The following is a 23,517-nucleotide window of genomic DNA, read 5'->3' as shown; positions in this document are numbered from 1 at the left end:
CACTGTTTATAAGCTTTTGAAATGTGGTGCTAGAGAAGAATGCTGAAGATTGGATGGGTAGTTCACTTAACGCCGGTCGGGGTGGCCGAGCGGTTCTAGGCTCTACAGTCTGGAACCGCGCGACCGCTACGGTCGCAGGTTCGAATCCTGCCTCGGGCATGGATGTGTGTGATGTCCTTGAGTTAGTTATGTTTAAGTAGTTCTAAGTTCTAGGGGACTGATGACCTCAGATGTCAAGTCCCATAGTGCTCAGAGCCATTTGAACCATTTTTTTTTCACTTAACTAATGAGGAGGTACTGAACAGAACTGGGGAGAAAAGAACTGTGGGCACAACCTGAAAAGAAGAAGGGATCGGTTGATGGGACACATTCGGCCACATCAGGCATCAACAATTTGCTACTGGAGGGAAATGTGTGTGTGAGTGGGAACGGGGATGGAGGCGGTAAAAGAAGTAAGGGGAGACAGGACACAGTAAGCAAATTCAGAAGGATGCAGGTTTCAGTCAGTAGTTTTTTGGAGACGAAGAAGTTTGTGCAGGATAAAGAAGCCTGGAGACCTGCACCAAACCAGTCTTCACTCTGGAGACCACAAAAACAACAACAAGAATCTCTTGACATTACTTGGCCTTTTGAGATTCAGCTGTTACTTGGTGGATGTAAATCATTATAAAATATGACTGAGAACAGAAGGCAGCATGGCTACTTGATTCGGGCAACAGGAGGAAATAAGGACAATTGTAGGGAAGGCGAATGATCGATTTCAGTTAATTCGGAAAATTTTGGGAATGTGGGTACACCGGTAAAGGATACAGCGTACAGAACGTTACTGCGATCCATCTTTGAGTACTGCTCGAGCGTTTGAGATTCTCACCAGTTCTGATTAAAGGAAGACGTCTAAGTAATTAAGAGGGATGCTGCTAGATTTGTTGTCGGTGGCTTTGACGACCCCACCTCTACAGGGAGGATATAATCTACGATGTACTAAAGTTGCAGAAGCTCTGTAAAGCGAAGAGTCAACTTCTCAGTAAGCTGACATTCTTAACAAGGCTTTGAGATGAACAAGTTGTACCTTCCTGCACCAGATTCAGACATCATATTAAAACACAGGCTTACAGTAGGATTATATGCCATGCAGGCCTGATGCTCGTAACAGAGAGAATTTGTCATAATCAAATTCGTCACATTCAACAAATGTTAGACGTTATTCACCTTCTAAACTTTGGCTACACACTCTCCGCAGATTCTTGAGAAGTTTTTGACATTGACACATGGCCACAAACAGAATCAATGCAGTTGAAAAGATCTGTATGTTAGAAACATTAGACCATCTTTATGCAGCATGTTGCTACTCCGTTTCCACTGAAAGCAGCAGAAGAGCTTCGTCAGGAAACCTGTACGACACTTACAAAGACATCAACGCTAAGATCCACATCTCAGAAAGAGGAGACTAATTCCTCTCCCCTGCTCCTAGTGTAACGGAACTGGTCAGTACACTTCTTCTTTCATCACGTATTGGAGAATACAACGCAGATTAGTCCACAATATGATCCCATGGGATCACAATCGAAATTCTGGATTTACTGTAAGTTTCATGTCACATTTAAAATGATAATGTATTTTCCTTTTCTAAACAGGAAGAACACATAAAAATTTACATATAATTTATTTCTCAATTTAATTCGAAGTTATAATCATGTTTAAATTACTAATGTCATACTGTAATTTATTCTGAATAATAATTTCATAATATTGGTAGAGGAGCTAATTGTGTATTAACGTCGTTTGATGTAAAATTGGTATTCTGTAAAATCGATATACTTTGACTTCTTATAATATATTTAGTTTTCTTGATGTTTGTAACAAGTGGCAGTTACATGAGAGTCTGTTGTGAGCAGTCATTATATGGAATCATGTGTTTGCAATGTATGAAATACTTTCGTTAGCAAAGAAAGTGTCTAGAATAAATTTGTCAAGTTCCACACCTGTCTGCAGTAACCAAGGGGTATTTCAATCTATCCTAGGCAATAAGACCATAACTATGAAGATGTTTACGATGAAATACATCGTCAATGGTAAGTAAAAGAGAAATATGTTAATTTTACAATTAATTGCTACGTGAATACCAACATTCCGTCTCTTCTTCAGTACTGTTCAGAACGTGAGATAATTATCTGGAACCAAAACGTAGAGGACACTTGATTCTTGGTAACATCATTTTAGTTACTTCTTTTGTAATGACGATAAGACTGAGTCATTTTAAAAGGTGGGTGACGTTAGACTAGCAGGGTATGGCCCTTTCTTCGTCATGTGTTGTAGAATTCAGTGTAAATAATTTCACAAAACGATCCCATAGGAACAAAATTGTAATTCTACATTTACTATAATGTTGATGGCACACTTCAAATGATCTTTTATTTTCCTCTTATAAAAAGAAATAACACGTGAGGTTAACGTAAGATTTATTTTCAGAAGACATAATGTCTTTTTTCACATTTTCAATTTAATTGATAGTTGTCATCATATTTAAAACTACTGCTGTCATGCTGTAATTAATTCTGAATTATAAGTTGTTAATTATGACAAAAGATCTAATTACTTTCAGTTATTTATTCAGAATAATAATTTGATAATACTGATAAAGGACTTAATTATGAATTAAAGTCTTTTGATGTAAACTCGGTATTCTGTAAAATCAATTTACACTGACTTCTTGCAATGTATCTGTTCCTGTTGATGTTTGTAATTAGTAGTTGTTGGATGGCAGTCTGTTGTGAGCAGTTGTTGTATAAAGTAGTGTACTGGAAATGGAAGAAAAATTGTGTAAGGAAAGAGATTTTGATTTGGGGAATAAATTTGTCAAGTTCCACACATTTCAAATAAGTCTTAATTCCCTCTATTCTTCAGAACTGTTCAAAATGTGAGATAATAATACGCTACCAAAACGCGGTTTAGACGTGATTCTTAGTAACTCATTTTTAGTTCGTTCTTTTACAATAACGATCAGATTGAGTTATTTTAAATGGTGGGTGAAGTTAGACTAGCAGGGTGGTCATAACCTGTATTGTAGGGGTGTTGCATGGGAGGCTATGCTCCGAAATAATTTCCAGCAAAAAGATTCGATACGTTGTGCTTGTTCCTAGTTATTCAGCATTGAAGTCAGCCAATCTGGTCGTTGCAAGCGCAGATTCAAGCACTTACACGCACTTAAATGCACATCTGTGGGTGCGTAGGTTATCACTGGTTCAAATGATTATTGCCAGTTAACGTGTGCTGTTTAAGGAGGTGATAATTTAGGCTAGGTGAGCAAAAGCCACATTTATTCGGTTTGGGAAAACAAAAGGAAGAACGATTTTCGCGCCACTGTCCCTGCAGGCTGCTTGAATCTGCGTGACGGACGACCTGATTAACTAACTTCAATGATTATTACTCGGAAACGGTGCAACGTATCGAATTTTTTTCTTAACTGCTATTTCCCAATACAACCTGCCCTGCAACAACCTTACAAGCTTTTCAGACGGTTTCTGATCGTCCTTCATATCCTGTACGAGCATGACATCTGAACATCGATGACTGACATTGATGATTCGTTGCTTCATGGTGTTCTGCTTTCACTAGGTTCTCGGTGTTTCAGAAACACGAGATTAACTGGATATGGAACTGGGTGTGTAAAAAGGTGGCAACTGAAACTACTCAGCAAGCATCACAGAACCAGTGTGTACCTTCTGAGTAGCTGACCACCTTACGTACCTAGGGCTCCCAGTCGGTAGTTAATGGTGACTAGTATGACGTCGTAGGAGACGAGGAAGTCTGGTCCATATTCCTCATTGGAGCCGCTCCCGACGGTGAAGCCACCGCCGTACACCCACAGCATCACAGGCAGGTCGGCGCCCTCCTGAGGAACGCCGGGCACGTACACGTTCAGGTAGAGGCAGTCCTCGGAGCCGCTGCCGTCGTCCTGCACGCAGTCGCTGCCGTACTGGGTCGCGTCGCGGACACCCTCCCAGCCTCCAGCTGGCTGTGGTGCCTGCCAGGACAGCTCAGGATTGGACTCGAAACCTTCTTAGATATGATTGCACTCATCCTGGATTGAAAACTGAGCCTCTATGACTTATTTGCTACTGAGAGATACTAGACAATTTAATACCGGTTTGGTGAAACGTTCCTTTAATATACTAACTGTGACATAAATTTAAACGGAAGTTTCGAATGAGTGTTGACGGTGTTGGAAAAAATGGTTCAAATGGCTCTGAGCACTATAGGACTTAACATCTGTGGTCATCAGTCCCCTAGAACTTAGAACTACTTAAACCTAACTAACCTAAGGACGGCACACACATCCATGCCCGAGGCAGGATTCGAACCTGCGACCGTAGCAGTCGCGCGGTTCCGGACTGCGCGCCTAGGGTGTTGGAAACTTCTTCCAAATGTTGAATAAAGCTGCCACATAGTACAGGAAGACACGTAGGAAAGGTATTTCACTGAAGTCTCCATAGTGTAAGGTCACCTATCGTTAACACAAATCATTACTTCATATATGCAATATGGCTGTCACAGAATGGTTAGAACTTTACACTATGACCTAAATTTCACTTAAAACCACGACATAAGTTGCGCGTTATGTACAATTACGCTCAAAAAATTACATCTACAGACAAACAAACGGGAATAATTTCAGACAAACTGGATGATTTATTCAAGAGGAGCAGTTTCACAAATCGAGCAAATCAGTAACGCGTTGGTGCACCTCTGCCCTTATGCACGGATTGACAGAGTTGTTGGATGTCCTCCTGAGGGATATCATGCGATACTCTGTCCAACTGGCGCGTTATGTAGTCAAAATCCCGAGTTGGTTAGAGGACCCTACTCATAATGCTGCAAACGTACTCTATTGGGGAGAGATCCGGCGACCTCGCTGGTCAAAATAGGATTTGGCAAGCACGGAGTCAAGCAGTAGAAACTCTCGCCATGTGAGGGCTGGCATTATCTTGCTGAAATGTAAGCCTGTGTCGGCTTGCCATGAAGGACAACAAAACGGGGCATGGATCGTCAATGTACCGCTGTGCTGTTGCGGTGCCGCGGATGGCAACCAAAGAGGTAATGCTATGAAACGAATTCGCGACCCAGACCATCACTCCAGGTTTTCGGGCCGTGTGGCAGGCGACAGTCTGGTTACTGTTCCTACGACAATAGAACCCCAGATTTCCACCAACTCAACGGACCGAAAGCTCAGTGCTATTTTAGTGGGAACGGACTGCAGACGGAACGCCCAGAGCTGGTCGTGGAGGGTGGATGCAATAGGCATCAATACTGGGGCACTTTCATTCGCCTAGTAGTCTGAGGTAGCACTTGATCACAACAACGAGTCACGTTGTCGAAAGGACGTCGATATCCGGCAGCAAACCCGACACCTCAAGGTGTCAATGGTTTTGAGTTTTCTTCATCTGCATTATTTCTCCTTTTATTCAAGATTTATTCACAGTTACCTTCCTTCTGCCTATGTCTGTCCAACGTCAGTGACAGCTCCTCTCGGAGAAATTCCTTTCTGTTTAACTCCTCTGACTATCGCAATGTCTACAGTCATAAAGAATTTCAAGCTCACCTCATCATTCCTTTTTTGTTCAGTATCCCACTTCTTCCTGCACTGGTTCCTCCGAACGATCTTCTTCAAATTCAGTCTATTCTTTACCGTCACTAAATTGTGATCTCAGTCTTGCTCCTGTGTTTGCTTTACAGTCCAGTATTTGATTTCGGAATCATGGTATAACCTAGCTAGAGTTTTCTCATGTCTCCATTTGTTAATTTGAAGCAACAGAGTATCACATCTATTGATTATAAGTTTATGTAACACTAGGATGACGTAGCTGGTACTGTGATGTGGATGACGATGCTGCATGAGGCAGCACTAATGGATACAATTGTGCATGATGGTCAGCACTTAGTGTCACAATGGTAGTGGGGGAGAACAAACTGACAGAGATATCTTGACTTGGAGCGGAGTTTGGTGTATTGTGAAGTGTTCGAGGAGGATATGGAAGCAATAGCAGGGAAGTGTTTTGCCTCGCTATTGTGAAACTGTGTGGATTGTTCGAACTTAGGTGGAAAAAAGTAGCAACGGGCTATGACTATACCGTAAATAGTACTGTTAAGTGTCAGTAGCTTCAGGATCATAAAGGGGAAGCTTGTTCAGCTTCATTGTGACATGATGTAGAGTATGCGGAAGTGCCGGTAGAGGGTGGAAGCTTTTTAAATTAAGAAGACAATAAATTCCTAGTTTAAGATACATATAGTATTCACAGAGATGACCTGACTACCTGAGAATAGGTGGCATACGATCTGCTGAAAGAGGGTGTTTAAGAAGAGGTGAATTCTTTGGCTTTAGATGACTTATCAGGAGCGGTAAAATTTAACGGTCCAAAGAGTCGAGCTAGGTGATGAAGAATGGGATGGGTCGATAAGGCTTGCTTAAACCTTTAGTATGATCGAAAGATGTAATCCGCTTATAATAGTTTGAGGAGTGCCAGTCAGAAGTCGGGTATTTGTTGAAGAGTAGTCAGGTGACCTCAGCAGTTCGACAGTCTTTCCAGAATACTTTAATGTCTTAGTAAGAAGGCTCGGTTGTTCGTGGATGACGAGGTGGAAATCAGAACGATGAAATTGATGAGTAGTGGGTCTTGTGACTACTTTCTATTTCAATTGTAATCTCCTACTTTATGCTGCATTATTCAGGAGAAAACTGGATTATAGTACAAATTCAGTCGGCAGAACATTCATCTCGCGAGATAATTGGTTTCTACATATTGTTTTCACCTTTCGGCTGCTATCTCCTGATACGTTTAGTCAAAACATAACAGTTGTGCTTTACTGCTTCTGGAAACAATGTAGCGACAACAGATCAGCAGCTGTTTAATATTAAGTCCAAAAGGCAGTCTGAACAGCAGTACAATTAAACTCAAACAGGAAGCAGTTGCTTGATAGCAATATGAATCCATCCACTGCAACAGCTACCTGTTCGCACAATAGGACAAATGGTGTAATGTCGGAAACATACACCAGTACTGAACATAGAGATATTTCATATATTATATGTGTTCACTGTTCTTTAGTACAAAGCCATCATTTCTAATCTGTCTAGACACACTAATATGACCACCTGTAAGAAACCTGAATAACTATTTTGCAGCAGCGACCGCTATGGGTCGTGAAGGTCAATGAGGTTCTGCAAAGTATAGACAGGGTTGTGGAACCACGACTACTGTAGTGTAGTGATCATGTTTGTCACGTTTCTCCGATGAGGATCTGTGTCGCAAACAGCCCGATTGAACTGGCCTCACAGATTCTGGATTGCGTTTAAATCCGGGGAGGTTGGTGGCCATGAAAGTATGTTAAACTCAACCTGGTGTTCATCATGTGATGTACGTACACTGTGGGCTGCGTGACACGTTGCATCGTCCTGCTGGTAGATGTCATTACGCCGAGGAGAAACAAAATGCATGTAGGGGTGGACATAGTCCCCAAGGATATGCGCATGCTTCTGTTGATCCACTATGCATTCCAGAATGACGAGATCACACAGGGAATTCCAGGGAAACATTCCCCAGACCATAATGGTCCCTATTCCAGCATGGACCCATGGAACATAAAACATGACTCATCTGAAAAAGCCAGCTGTCGCCACTAAGCAGACGTTTAGATGCTGTACTGACGTGCCAATTCCAGCCTTCGTCGCTGATGAACAGCAGTCAGTATGGGTGTATGAAGCAGGCGCCCGTTGCGGAGGCCCATAAGCGGCAATGTTCGCTGAACGGTCGATGTGGAGACACTGTTGTTACAGGTTGGCTCATCGGGGTGGTCAGTTTCTCAAGAGTAGCGCGAGTGTTCACCTGTACATATTTCTGCAGCTGTGGTGCACCACAGTTCCCTGGAGTCGTTTTGCCACGCATGGTACATTTTAACCACGGCGGCACTCGAAAGGTTTATGAACTTAGTCGTTTCGGAAATGCTTTCACCCTTGGTCCGAAGGCCTGTGATATTGCACTTGGTCGTCAGATAAACCGCTCCATTTCGGCGTTACGAAGCGACTGCACTTGTCTTCCGTATCGCCCTGAAACGCTGCTAGTGCTGCCAACAGTCTTCTGCGAGTGGTTATTACCCGTTGACGTCGAACATATTTGGTGGTCATATTAACGTGACTGGACAGTGTATATTGTGTGTAACTCAGAATTTAGCAAATTCAGCAGGATTCCCACATCACCTGGAACCGCAACACCCCAAGTGGTGGCTCAGCATACGGAATTCCGAGGAAGGCCGTGTAGGATGAGTTGTAGACGCTCGTTGCTGTGATCCCACGCAACGTTCCCTGATCGACAGTCACCAGCACATCTTCTCCCTGAAATCAACATGGAAACTTAATTCTAGAGCATGATGCTCTGAATGATGAGCAACATACCAGACATTCGTCTGTAGTTTCCGAAGTTTGGCCGATTTATAATGGCTTATACATGTCTGCTTCGAAGCTCTAGTAACCGAGAGTAATCAAGCGAAAATGTTTCACATCCGTTTAAGATAATCCTACCGACTTCTGAGATACAAAAGCCGAAAGTTTTGGAGAAGCAGCACCAAGGTCCCATTGTAAAACAATCTGATGTGTTCTATTAAACGAGAACCACATAATGTTAAAAATATGTACACACACCTAAAACTTATTTATGAATGTCCATGGTCCCCTGAAGTAAGTCAGCGGCTGTAAAAACCGAATGATCTGTGGTTAGACACTGGACACGCAGTGGAAGGAAGCAGTGGTTTGAGCCGTATCTATAACGAACTAACTGTAGCAGCCGAAGATTCTCCTTTCTGCAACACATTCACAACAAGATAACTATTAGCTGGAAACTACGTTCAGCGATATCTACATGACTGCACTGCAGTTAGCATCTAAGTGCCTGGCAGACCCCCCCTTCAGTTTATCTCCCTACCGTTCCACCCCCTACAAACGTACGGGAGAAACGAACACATCAATCTTTCAAAGCGATTTACGATTTCTGTTATTTTATTACGATAATCATCTCTCCTTAAGTAGGTGGGCGTCAACAAATCGTTTTCGCATTCGGAGAAGAAAGTTAGTGATTGAAGTTTCGTGAAAAGATCTCAGTCATCGAAAGATGTGTTTGTTTAAATTATTGACACCTTAACTCGGCTACCTTATTTTGCTATAATACAGAACGAGCCTTTCTTCTTTGGACTTTTTCGATGTCATTTGTCATTCCTATTTGGAAATGATCCCACACTGCTCAGCAGTACTTCTGAATAGCTTGACAAGCTTAGTCTAGGCTGTCTCTTTACCAGACCTGTTAATTCTTCTACGTTCTGCCAAAAAGACGCGGTCTTTGGTTCACCTTCTCCACTACATTTGCAGTCTTTGGTTCAGCTTTTCCACCACATTTAATATGTGGTCATTCCAAATTACGATATTCATAATTTCAAACCCTAGGTACTTAGCTGAACCTACAATCTTTGGATTTGTGTGATTTATCCAGTAGATTCACTCTAGTACTCATGTGCATGACCCCAAAATTTCCATTTTTAGAGATAGTTTCGCGCCAGATGGGTATCTTGTCTAAACAATTTTGGAGTATGGGTTTTGAGTTTCTCACTTCACTGCTGGTTATTTGCAGCATCTGCAAACAATCTAAGGGGGCCGCTCAGATTGTGTCCACTCCTTCGGCACGCCGTTTGATCAGAAGACGCTGGTGAGCAACTGTGTCAGAATGCTTCTGGAAATCTAGAAATATGCGATCAGCTTAAGGGCACCTGACGACAGCACACACTACTTAGTGTGAATAATTGCTACCGGTCTTTCACAGGAACAATATTTTCTGAATCCGTGCCGACTATTTGTTAATAGATCGTTTCCTTCGATGTAATTAATAACGTTCGAACAGAGTTTATACGAGAGTTGTCCAGAAAGTAAGTTCCGATCGGTCGCGAAATGGAAATCACTGGGAAAATCCGTTGAAGCTTTGCACAGATGTGTTGGGCAGTGTCTCTAGTATGTCCGTCGATCGTGTCGCGTCGCTATTTTCAGTTTTGAGTGAACAGTGAGCACGTAAAGACGCGTAGGGAATCGTCTCCCACCAAATATGAGGGCCTGGTTAGAGATTTCGTCTGTGTCATGCAGCCCACGTAACACAACTGTCGAACAGTTCATTCTTCAGGCCAATTCTCGGCCGCACACAGCAGGGGTAATGAAAACGATCCTGCAGCGTTTCCGATGAGAAGTGTTTGATCACCCACAATACAGTCCGCAATTGGCTCCCCCTGAGCCTCCGCTCACAAGAAAATCTGGCTATGAAGACAAACTTTTTCCACAACAACGACCTGCAAACTAGTGCAGATAACTGGCCTGCTTTCTATGACGATGATATTGGAAAGTTGATACAACACTACGACAAAACTCGAAGTTGGAGCGGCGACTATGTAGAGAAGTAGGTGGAAGGTGTACCTAACTGTTACAAATAAAACGTTTCTGGTTTTCACTGTGGTTTCCATTTCGCGAACAATCGGAAGTTACTTTCTGGACAACCCTCGTATTCCAAAATCCTAATGCAAATCGGTGTTGGTATGAGTCTGCCATTCAGCGAATTGCCCCCATTTCCTTTCCTGATTATTGGTGTGGTGAAATATTCCAGACTTTAGGTAAGGATCCTTCATAGAGCGAACGGTTTGTATGTGATTCTTAAGTATGAAGCTGTTGTATCAGCATAATCCGAAAGGAACCTAACTTGTATACAATATAGAGGCTTTGCCTTCATTAATTGATTCAAGTTGCTTTGCTACACAGATGATATCTATGTCTAAGTTACACATGTTGGCAGCTGTTGTTGATTCGAGTTCTGGAATATTTACTTCGACTTCTTTGATGAAGGAAACTCCAAGAACCGTGTTTAATAGCTCCGCTTTATTGGTACTGACATCGACAATATTCCGACTGCTATCGAGCCGTGATGATACTGATTGTGCCTTGCTCCTAGTGTACTTTTCATTCGGACATAATGTCTTTTGTTATTGTACAATTAGTTGTAGTTTCCCAGGGAACTGCGAGATACACACGGACGGCTCCAAAATCACTCAATATGCCAGAATTTGTTGTGCATTCCTGTACGAACTTCGGTTCCAATTCCCAGTGTGAGTTCTAAGCTTTCTGCTGAAGCAGGAAGTGTACTTGTTGCTTTAGTGTCATGCATAACCTCGTAGTGAATACACTGAAGTGACAAAAGTCATGGCATACCTCTTAATATCGCGTCGGACCTCCTTTGCCCGGCGCCTGCAGCAACTCGTTATGGCATGGCCTCAACAAGACGTTGGAAGTCCCCTGTCAAATACTGAGCCACGCTGCCTCTATAGAGGTCCATAATTGCCGTAGTGTTTCTGGTGCAGGATTTTGTGCACAAACTGACCTTTCGACTGTTGTTGTTGTTGTGGTCTTCAGGACTGGTTTGATGCAGCTCTCCATGCCTTTCGACTATGTCTCACAAATGATTGATGGGATTCATGTAGGGCGATCTGGGTGGCCAAATCATTCTTTCGAACTGTCCAGTTTGTTTTTCATAGGAATCGGGAACAGTTGTGGCCCGTGACATGACATCGTTGTTTTGGAACATTAAGTCCATGAATGGACGCAAGTGGCCTCCAAGTAGCCGAACATAACCATATCCAGTCAATGATCGGTTCACTTGGAACAGAAGGCTCAGTCCATTTCATGTAAAGACAGTCCACATCATTTTGCGGCCACCAAAAACTTGCACAATGCCTTATTGAAAACTTGGGTCCATGGCTTCGTGGAGTCTACGCTACACTTGAACCCTTTGATCAGTCCTTAGCAACTGAAATCGGGACTCATCTGACCACGTCACGGTTTTCCAATCGTCGAGTGTCCAACCCATATTGTCGTGAAACCAGGAGATGCGCTGCAAGCGATGTCGTGCTGTTGGCATCGGCCGTCTGCTGCCATAGCCCCCTACAGCCAAATTTCGTCGTCTGTACTGATGGATATTTTTGTTTTACGTCCCACATTGATTGCTGAGACTATTCCACGCGGTACTGCTTGTCCGCTAAACACTGGCAATTATATGATCTAGGTCGCTAAGTAAAGACCATCGGCCATTGCGTTATACTTGGTGAGACGTAATGCCTGAAAGTTAGTATTCTCGGCACATTCTTGACACTGTCAATCTTGGAATGTTGAATTCCCTAACGATTTCAGAAACGGAATGTCCCACGCGTCTGGCTCCAGCTACCTCTCCACGTGCAAAATCTGTTAATTTCCATAATGCGACCACAATAACGTCGTAAACCTTTTCATGTGTATCACCTGAGTATAAATAACAGCTCCGCCAATGAACTGCCTCTTTACACTTTGTGTACGCGATATTACTGCCACATGTGTGTGCATATGGTTATCCCACGACTTATCACATTAGTGTGTAGTTTGAATACAAAAGATTGTAAATTCTTGCTTCGAGATGAGCAGATCTCAGATCTTGTGAAACAAGCCTAAAAGAAAGTGTTTCGGTTGTTAATAGACCAAATTATTAATTTATTCCGATTGTCAGTTATAGTGTCTACCCTTACTAACTCACAGGAACTATGCGCACGTCATTATTTTTGTCCTTACTCCGAAAGACAGACATGTCTACTAATCATTCACTGTTTTTCGTTGTTAATACCGGTATGAAACGATCTTCATTATTGCGTTACTAGTCTGGAAGACAAACTAGTTCACTGATCGTTTCATTATTTACGTTTCAGAGATTCGTTGGAAGCATAGTTACAATCACGTGCTAAAATGAAATGAGACGATGAATAAGCCGTCATTAAGGCAGTTTATTTAGGGGAGCAGGAGTCTAACCAGCTCGAGTCAAAATATGATACAAAACACGAGGGGGGCTCAATAAGTAACGGAACGCTTTTTTTTCTGAAAGCGGGTTGGTTTTATTCAGGATTCCAAAACACAATATTATTTCAATCTTTTGACTACATAATCCTCTTCTTCAACACAATCTCCGCTGAATGTGAGGTCCTTATGCCACCTTCCGTGGAGGGCCCGTACGCCAGCATGACACCACTCTGCTTGTTGACGTCCTCGTGTAGTGCATCCTTCATTAGCCCAAACAGATGGAAGTCGGGCGGTACGAGGAACACTATAATGAAATTTTGTGAGCTCCTGTCGTGTCCGCTGTCTTGTGTGAAGCCTTGCGTTATCATCATGGAGAAATTGGTTTGCTTTTTGGGTCGACGAACACCCTGAAGTAATTAGTTTATCAATTTGTTGGTGGTAGCACTATATACTTTCGAATACGAGATTGCAACTTTGAACTTTTTCTTTGGAGGCAATGTGGTGTTGCTCCAGTTCAAGAGTTGCCCTTTCCGTCCCGGATCGGAGTGATGAACCTATGTTTCATTGCCTATGTCGCTGTTCGACAAAACAACTATCACGGTCAACCTCTAAAAGTGCAAGCAATTACGCACAGATTGTTCGTCGTTTCTCATTATGCTCTTCTATTAGGCGGTGAGGAACCCAGAGGGCACATGTCTTCGAGGACCCGAACTGTTGTACGAGTGGGTCAACGCTATCAACACAGACGTCCAGTTGTGCAGGCAGGTTTTCCATTGTGATCTGTCGATCACCTCGAATTAGAGTGTTCGTACATTCCAACGTTGCAGGAGTCACAGCTGTGTTGCCGACCTGCACCCAGGAGACGGATGGTTTTCCGCGACCTTGTTACGAAGTTGCCAGGTGCCTCGTCCAAAGACTTAACGTGCTTTTGTTCAGTGCCAGGTTTCCGTAGATATTCTGGAAGCGCCTGTGAATATCTGCAAAGCTCTGGTGTTTTCCACCAAGAGAAACTCACTGACACCTCCGTTACAGACGCCATTTTGTAAGTTAGTATAGGATCGCCACCTATCGGAACTTCGTGGTACTATTGCGGCTGCAGCTGGAATAATCGGTGACGTCCCACAAAAAATTCCGTATTTTTTCGACAGAAATCGCCAAAGTAAAAAAAAAAAAAAATGTTAACTTACTTACTGAACATCCCTCGTAAATTCAACAGGTGGTATCAGGATAATTGAGCACCGAATGTAACTGTAAAGGGAGTTATGTAAAAAGTTAAATGAAGTAGCTGGTTCACTTACGTATGTATACATATTTTGGTAGCTGATATAGAGAAGTTATGAATGAGAGTGTCGGAAGTAAGAAAAATAAACGAGTCAATACAGAAATACAGAAATGAGAGGCAGAAAGGAGGCAGTGTAGTAGATATATAAGACTACGCGACTCCACCAGAGACAGAGGGAAAAAGAAGAGGAAATCACTGAAAGAAAATACCTTTCTCACAATTATCAACATGTTTCTCAACATACGTGTACGAATTCCATGAGGCAAGCAAGAGCGCATAAATCTGCACCTTATAATTTCGATAATTTTTTGCGCTGATATCCAAGGTAGCCCCTAACGTCATGCAATCCCGATTAACGGCGACAGGATTGTGAAGTCTTTCTACAGTCATGAAGTCAATTCAGTAGCACAGTTGAGATGGGAATGTTATACACAGTAATGAACTGGTTATCGTAAGTGAGAAACGTGGAAAAACATATTACTAAGTCCTATTGTGTAAATTTTGAAGATGTTAATTTTGCCACGAGCAAAACGTTTACGATAAACTTAGCTGTATCGAGGGCTGTTATTAGTTGAGAGTTATTTCCTGACAAGTAGCTCGGAACATATTCTTCCTGTTAAAAGACGTCAGTGAAATGAGTTACTGGTTATTATAACAAAATCCCTACCAATGAAAGGGGCTACTGAACTTAACAGCAGTCTAGTAAACACAGTACCAATGGAAATAAGAAGAAAGGAAAAAAATGAGTATGATTTAACGTCCTGTCGACGACGATGTCAGAGATAGGGATCGCAAGTCAGGTCTGGAGCACATTGGAGAAGGAAATCGGCCGTACCTTTCAAATAAACCGTCCCAGTATTTCCTTTAAGCGTCTTATGGAAACTATGGAAAACTTAAATCTGGATGGCTGGACGGCTATTTCAACCTCCGTTCGCCAAAACGCCAGTGCAATCTCTAACCACTGCGTCGTTTCACCGTCAAAAGTGTGACATGAACTCCGTGATTTCTTTTCTTTCTATATATCTTTGATTCCCGACTCGAGAGAGTAAACCTAGAAATCACCATGATAGTGCTTTTATTGGTAAACCCTCTGAATGCCAAATCACTGCAAGAAAAGAAGCTTTAATGAGGCAGAATTTTCTGTTTTATTGAACCACTAACTGAATACCCGACGTTGTTGCGGTATGTGTTTATTACGGTCTTCTTAGCTCATCTCTTCCTTCCCCCTCTCTGTGTCTGTCTCCTCCTCCCTCCTCTCTTTCCATCTCCTTCTCTTCCTCCTGTCTTTCCACTTCCTCCACCTCCCACTGTCTATTATCTGGCCGTCTCTCCCCATCTCTGCTCCAGCTCCCCTGCAATCGGCTCCTTCTCCCTCTGTCCATTTCCTCCAATTCCCCCCCCCCCCCACCCCCCGTCGCCTCCTTCCCTCTGTCTGTCCATTTCCTCCTCCCCCTCTGTCTGTCCATCCCTTGCTCCCCACATTACCTGTCCACTTCCTCTTCCCTGTCCCTGTATATTTTCTCCTCAATTTCTCTCTGCTCATCTTCTCCTCTACCCTCTCTGAGTCCACCTACTCCTACTAATTGTCTCTGTCCATCTCCTCCTCTTCTGTTCCTCTCTCCATTTGCTTCTCCCCCTTTCTCTGTCCGCCCCTTCCTTTTCCCTTTCCATATCCATTTCCACGGCATCTCAATATGTCCATCCCCTCCCCATTCCCACCCATGACCGTGTTCTACTTCCCCTCTGTGGCTGTCCATGTCTTCCTTCATCTCCTTCTCTCTCCACGTTATCGCCCCCACCCCAATAGGAGGCTGCTGGTTCTTGCCCCAAAGAATTTCTTTCTAGATAAGAAGTATGTAGCAAGATTAGTTAAAATGGACCTAGGAGTTTAGCAGGAGCTTTTTACCCTCAGCTTTGCCAAAGTATGCACATGCCACATGCATTTAACTTATATTTAACATATTTAAAGGATATTTGTACACATATTTCACCTGTGTCTATAGCGAACTTCGTTCTGCAGTTTCGATTACAAGCAGCTCGAACTGTATGACGTCATATCTCCTGAAATATGTGTTATACAATAAATTTTGCAGATGCATTGAATGGTGTATTTTTCTACTGTCTGCAAAACGTGTTGCTGGTAGAGTTGGTAGTCAAGACATAATAAAGTAAAACGTTGTGCATGATGTCATTTCTTCTGAATTATAATGATACAATGCCGAGGTACATTCAGCGGTATATGTAGGTAGTATCTACAAAATTTGTTGTGAATAGAGTTAGTAGTAAAGAAGTAATAAATTAAAACGGAAGCAGTAGTTTTTATCGCATCTCAGTTATTGATTTCCTATCTCCTGAACTATTGGTCACACAGTAATAGAATTTTGTTGATACATTCAGCTGCATATGTTAACACTTAAAATGCTCCACGAATATAGTCAATAGTAAAGAAGTAATAAATTAAAATGTCACGCCTGATGCAGCAGTTTTACAGCATGAACAGCGAAAATGTACTAAGCGATAAACATTTAAACTCTTTTCCTTTCATTTTGCTGGAGTTATTAGTTAAAAAAAGTTTTGTAGGGTTGAAATTATGTATAATCAGTAAAGTTTGTTGCAAGTCGCTGAGTGCTCTCATTCTCAAATATTGGGTGAATAAAGTCTGTAAATCAGCTGGTCGTCAGTTACAGTAATTTGTGACCGCAACCCCGCCCATTTGATAGGTGGGTGGTTCCATTCCCCAAAGCGATTCTTTCTAGACAGTAAATAATACGTGTACCACTTTTGGGTAAATCGGTCCATTGGATTAGGAAGAGATGTGGAATAACACACATACATATTTTGTTTGTAATACATATGGGTTCCGCAGGAGCTGCGAGCACACATACGTGTGGTTTTCTTGATGATTCTGAAATGGATGGACAGTGACAATGTAGATTTCAATGAATCCAATGGTGAATCCTGTACGAAAACATTTTAAGTGACAGCGTGTGTTACAAGAACTCTTCTAATTAACGAATCGCATCTTTCAATATGATTGTGCCTGGGTGGACCCAAAGTACCAAAAATATCCAAAGTGGTTTGATGAATTGTTCATAAAACAAAACATTATCAAAAAATCGTCGAGAACTGATAACATAAACATGGAGCTGATTAAATATGTGTCAACTAAATACACACTTTCAAATTTTATGAATTTTTGCTGCATGAGCAGATACGTGCCAGGTGAATACAATGAAGCGTTGACATTCCCTATTTGCAGGGGAGAGTATAAATCACAATGGGCAAGTGGCCGAGAAATAAGTGTGCTAAATTCTTATTACAAACTGTGTGGTGAAATATCTAAAAAACTGATACCAATAGTGGAAGCACATATGTTGGGAGATACAATGTGGTTTTAAAAAAGGTAGATGATGTTCTGATTGTCTTTATCAGTATGGCATAAATAACTGAGAAAAGAATAGAATTCATAATTCCATCTTATTATGTTTTTATCGATTGCAAAACGAGGAAAAACCGAAAACACTGTGAGAATAACTAAATAAAGTTGGACTTCCACCATATCTAATTACGGCAACTCAGGCACTGCAAAAAATAATAAAATAAGGAGTCGTAGTGTTAGGTTTGGGACAGAACCTGCCGACATTAATCACGGATCTAGACAAGGCTGCCTACTGTCACACGAGCTTTTTAATATCTGTATTGTCGATATCACTGATAAATGGTTGATTGTATTAAACGACACGTTAAGAAATGACAACCTTATGTTCATGAAGCTGCAATTTACTGATAATCAGCTTATAATAGGAAACTCTGATGGAAAGATTCGAGTAACAGCATAATTATATCAGTTAAGTCTAATTGTATGTAAATACGAAATAGCAATACCCACAGGTAAAACAGTAATGACGGTATTTTAAGGACTGGAACCCCTGGTATCTGAAATTATTATAGATGGATAAATAACTGAAAAACTATGAGAGTTTAAATATCTCCAGTGTAACGATATTTTTCTCAAATCACATGATGAAGAGTTAAAATTGGACAGAGGCAGAACAATACAATACAAAGTACATTAAGACATGATGTACGAGAAAAAGAACATTTATTAAACACCACGAAGTAATAGCTTTGGCGTCGCTGCTGTATTATGATGAATGTTGGACACAAACCACAAATAAAAACTGATTCATCATAGATGGAGTTTTTCCGTTTTTAGCGGCATTTTGATTATTGAACCGTTAAAGAAATACCGATATTAAAAAAGAACTAAATACGGAACCTTTTACACAAAGAAATGAAAAATGCGGACTGAAGTATGAAGACCACCTCCAAGGTATAGTGGAATAACTAAAGAGGCACGAGAAATAATGGACGACTCTTAAACGGATGACGTGGACAATTCTGAGGCGAAACAGACAAAAAGCCCTAATACCCGAAGACGACGATGATGATGACGATCATCAGTTATCTCCTCAGTGGGAGGGATGAGATGTTGTCAAGTTATTGTGTTCCACACTGCAAAAGCAACAATGGGTCTCACACAATTTGTCAAATATGTTTCAAGGAGACATAGGACTATATGTGCGAAGAAAAGTACTTAATCCCAATGACCAAAGTGCAGAATTGCTAGGCATTGATCCCAGAAGGATTCAACCCAACCTGACACATGTGTGTGGGTAACACTTCGTGGGTACCTCTCTCTATCTCTCTCTCTCTCTCTCTCTCTGTGTGTGTGTGTGTGTGTGTGTGTGTGAGAGAGAGAGAGAGAGAGAGAGAGAGAGAGAGAGAGATAGAGATAGAGAGAGAGAGAGAGAGAGAGAGAGACAGAGAAAGAGAGACCAGAAAAACAACAAAATACTGCAGTCAGTGGTCGACGTGAAACGTCAGCAAGGTAAAAATTTTATGAAAAGTAATGATATTGTATACATTTTGAAGGAAAGTTGGTCTGGTTAACGATGTTCTCACACTATGTAATAGATACATGGAGAAGGGACGAATCAGCTAAATTAACTCAATTTCTCGAAGTCAAAATTACGTATGGTGATGAGCAGAGGAGATTCGAAGGCTTATGAGCCTGGCTGAAAGTTCCGGTATGCGAGTTAGAGAGATAAAATGACTTCGCAATTACATTTCTGAATAAAAATTGTTAGTTACTGCACCACCCATGTCCCATTTCAAGTGTCGTGAAAGCATCACGGAGATGTTCAACCAATTCCAATGACAGACGTTACAAGAGGCATTTTGCATCACGATATTGTTTACTGTTACAATTCTGAGAGTATACGTTCCTGGATAATGCATCCGACGCATTGCTTTCCCCTACACACATCTCGCAAATGTAAAACAGAGATTCACGTTCACACTGGAACTAATAGGCAATCATTTTTCCCGTGGATCATTCACGGCTACAGAAGGCGGGGTTGGGGGAGGGGGGGGGGGGCGGGTGTCAGTGGTACACAAAGTATCCTCGTCCACATACCAAAAGGTGAACTGCAGCGTGCTGACGTATATACAGCTGAAGAAATGATACAACGAAAATGAAAGACATTTACAAAGCTTGCGCACTATGAATTTTAACAACATCAAATCCTGAACGTGTATTAACTGTGTTTGCAGAGTAGTCCTAGAAAATACTGCACATTTTGAGGCAAAAGGCTAAAATAGTGCTTATTTACGATTAAAACGTAACATTAAGGAATGCCAAGTTGCTGCTGCACTTTACCTTCGACAAGACCACTACGCAGACAAGTATAAACAAATTAACTACAGAATAGAAGAACACCATTGTATGTGTGGGTTTCTTTTACGAGCTCTGTGTTGAGAATTGTTTCTTGATGAACGACCTCACTATATGAGCCAGCAGATAACAGCCTTTATCTCTCAGGCTCCCAAAACGAAATCGTATTGCTTTGAGATAATGAGACCTTGAATGTGGAGCTATCGGCCATAGCCTGTTAGCTCAGCAACTGGTGCAACTAGTGAATCTGTGCACATTTGATAATTTGACGCATGAATAAAGGTGATGAAGATGTATAGAGTAACGAAAAATGTGTTAAACAGCGAGCTTCTCCTTTTTACCAATTGATGTAATCTTTTAATGGTAAGGTGCTACGTGAGTTACTCTACAGTGTGTATATTCTTTTCAACAAGATTACACAAATATGTCTGTTAGTGAAACAGGATTCCTAAATTCCATTGGCCTCCCACACTAGCTTTTCTACATGAACTTCCTCATTTCGTTATTTCGTGATGATAAAAGTTTCGGGCATCTCTTCATAGATACTGGAATTATATAATCACTTTTAGTCAAGTACAATGTTTGATGCTTCTTGCACCGTTTCTTCCTGCATATAACAATCATGTCCTTTCATTTACCCATCTCGTACCATAATTCTATGAGTAGCTTACGTACTCACACGGTGCCATTTCCCATGTGTTCTAATGCATGTATGAGAGAATGAATACAAATACAACGCGAGTCAACAAATAACGAAAGTATTGATTTTTGAAGTTATTCCTGAAGAGATGAACTTTGACTAACTTTCTTGCAGTAATTTTTCTGTAACATATCACTTTTACTGGTCGGAACAAATACTTACTGAAGTAAACATTTTTTTATAAATAAACTTGATGTAATAGATGAATCATGTAAGAGACTTCGTTCAAAGATTCTACATCCCTGAATCTACTAAAGTGAGTACGAAATTTTTCCCAAGCTTGTACGTACTTTTCAATATTCCAGACAATGCCTTGGAATTGCCAGTCAAGACAAGATTGAATCTTAGACAAAATCAAAACTCAGAAGACCTTGAGAAAGATATGGTTATAGGCTAAGGGGTAAATGACTGAAATATTGAGAAGAGGCGATGGAAGAATACAATTTGCTGTCTCTTGGCAGTTTAAAATCAAATGAACACAACGTGATTATTGGACCGTTACTCTTCAGACTGAAGCATCAGTAGGTTCTAGTAACCGCTGTCGCGTTGTTTCAGTATTGACGTAAGTCATCAATACTTTGCAAGTCATTTCTGTACATTCTCGCAAGTTTTTTTACTGTGGTGTCCGTATCTCAAAACATAAGTTTGTCTTCACCTCTTAAATAAACTGGTAATTATCTCATGTGTTTTCAGCTAAGAGAAAGGAATACAAGCACGTTTACCATCATGTTGTTGTTGTTGTTGTGGTCTTCAGTCCTGATACTGGTTTGATGAGTTCTCCATTCTACTCTATCCTGTACAAGCTTCTTCATCTCCCAGTACCTACTGCAACCTACATCCTTCTGAATCTGCTTAGTGTATTCATCTCCTGGTCTCCCTCTACGATTTTTACTCCACACGCTGCCCTCCAGTACTAAATAGGTGATCCCTTGATGCCTCAGAGCATGTCCTACCAACCGATCCCTTCTTCTAGTAAAGTTGTGCCACAAATTTCTCCTCTCCCCATTTCTATTCAATACCTCCTCATTAGTTATGTGATCTACCCATCGAATCTTCAGTATTCTTCTGTAGCACCACATTTCGGAAGCTTCTATTCTCTTCTTGTCCAAACTATTTATCGCCCATGTTTCACTTCCATATATGGCTACACGCCATACAAATACTTTCAGAAACGACTTCCTGACACTTAAATCTATACTCGATGTTAACAAATTTCTCTTCTTCAGAAACGCTTTCCTTGTCATTTCAAGTCTACATTTTATATCCTCTCTACTTCGAACATCATCAGTTATTTTGCTCCCCAAATAGTAGAACTCCTTTACTATTTTAAGTGTCTCATTTCCTAATCTAATTCTCTCAGCATCATCCGACTTAATTCGACTACTTTCCATTATCCATGTTTTGCTTTTGGTGATGTTCATCTTATATCCTCCTTTCAAGACACTGTCCATTCCGTTCAACTGCTCTTCCAAGTTCTTTGGTGTCTCTGACAGAATTACAATGTCATTGGCAAACCTCAAAGTTTTTATTTCTTCTCCATGGATTTTAATACCTACTCCAAATACCTCTTTTTCATTACCATCATAACAAACCCTAAAATAAGTTAACAGTTACTGCCCAAATGTATATACTCCACGAGTCTACCGATTACATGAATTGCACTTCTCATAATCCTATGTCGAAACGAATGGGACAATTTTATTTGGTTCAAGAAAGCAACAGATGCATCCTCCAATAGGGTGTGCGTAACATAGTAGCGATATTCCTGCTAGACATCATCTGACAGTACTTGATTTACTGTGACTTCAGGTACTTCAGGAAGTGCGTCGATCTCCTAACCTCGTTTGAAACGCAGTAAAATGACAACGGGAAGTTGTCCGCTTGTCGTGTGTAAAGAAGAAAACTGTTCATTTGGCCCGTATTTGAGAGCTTAGGCAGTGCAGATTTCAAAAACTTAATTATTGTTAACAGGGAATTGTGATGGTACTGGAGATTAGCTTAAATGATTTATTTGTGTATCTTGCACCGTATTTGTATTTGGTAATTGGTACAGGAAGGAGAAAAGGAGGTCTATATTCTACACCTACATCTACATCTACATGATTACTCTGCAATTCACATTTAAGTGCTTGGCAGAGGGTTCATCGAACCACAATCATACTATCTCTCTACCATTCCACTCCCGAACAGCGCGCGGGAAAAACGAACACCTAAACCTTTATATTCGAGCTCTGATTTCTCTTATTTTATTTTGATGATCATTCCTACCTATGTAGGTTGGACTCAACAAAATATTTTCGCATTCGGAAGAGAATTTTGGTGACTGAAATTTCGTAAATAGATCTCGCCGCGACGAAAAACGTATTTGCTTTAATGACTTCCATCCCAACTCGCGTATCATATCTGCCACACTCTCTCCCCTATTACGTGATAATACAAAACGAGCTGCCCTTTTTTGCACCCTTTCGATGTCCTCCGTCAATCCCACCTGGTAAGGATCCCACACCGCGCAGCAGTATTCTAACAGAGGACGAACGAGTGTAGTGTAAGCTGTCTCTTTAGTGGACTTGTGGCATCTTGTAAGTGTCCTGCCAATGAAACGCTACCTTTGACTCGGCTTCCCCACAATATTATCTATGTGGTCTTTCCAACTGAAGTTGTTCTTAATATTAACACCCAGGTACTTAGTTGAATTGAAAGCCTTGAGAATTGTACTATTCATCGAGTAATCGAATTCCAACGGATTTCGTTTGGTACTCATGTGGATCACCTCACACTTTTCGTTATTTAGCGTCAACCGCCACCTGCCACACCATACAGCAATCTTTTCTAAATCGCTTTGCAACTGATACTGGTCTTCGGACGACCTTACTAGACGGTAAATTACAGCATCATCAGCGAACAAC

General features: G+C 41.4%; 1 pseudogene; it reads right to left on the bottom strand.

Annotated features, from left to right (window-relative positions):
* Positions 1 to 19,961, bottom strand: part of LOC126474522 (cholinesterase-like) — a 57,367-nt pseudogene extending 37,406 nt beyond the window's left edge.
* Positions 19,962 to 23,517: the final 3,556 nt, after the last annotated feature.

This window comes from Schistocerca serialis, chromosome 4, assembly GCF_023864345.2.
Source record: "Schistocerca serialis cubense isolate TAMUIC-IGC-003099 chromosome 4, iqSchSeri2.2, whole genome shotgun sequence".
Classification (NCBI taxonomy): Eukaryota; Metazoa; Arthropoda; class Insecta; order Orthoptera; family Acrididae; genus Schistocerca; species Schistocerca serialis.
This window is presented reverse-complemented; position numbering and strand designations above follow the sequence as displayed.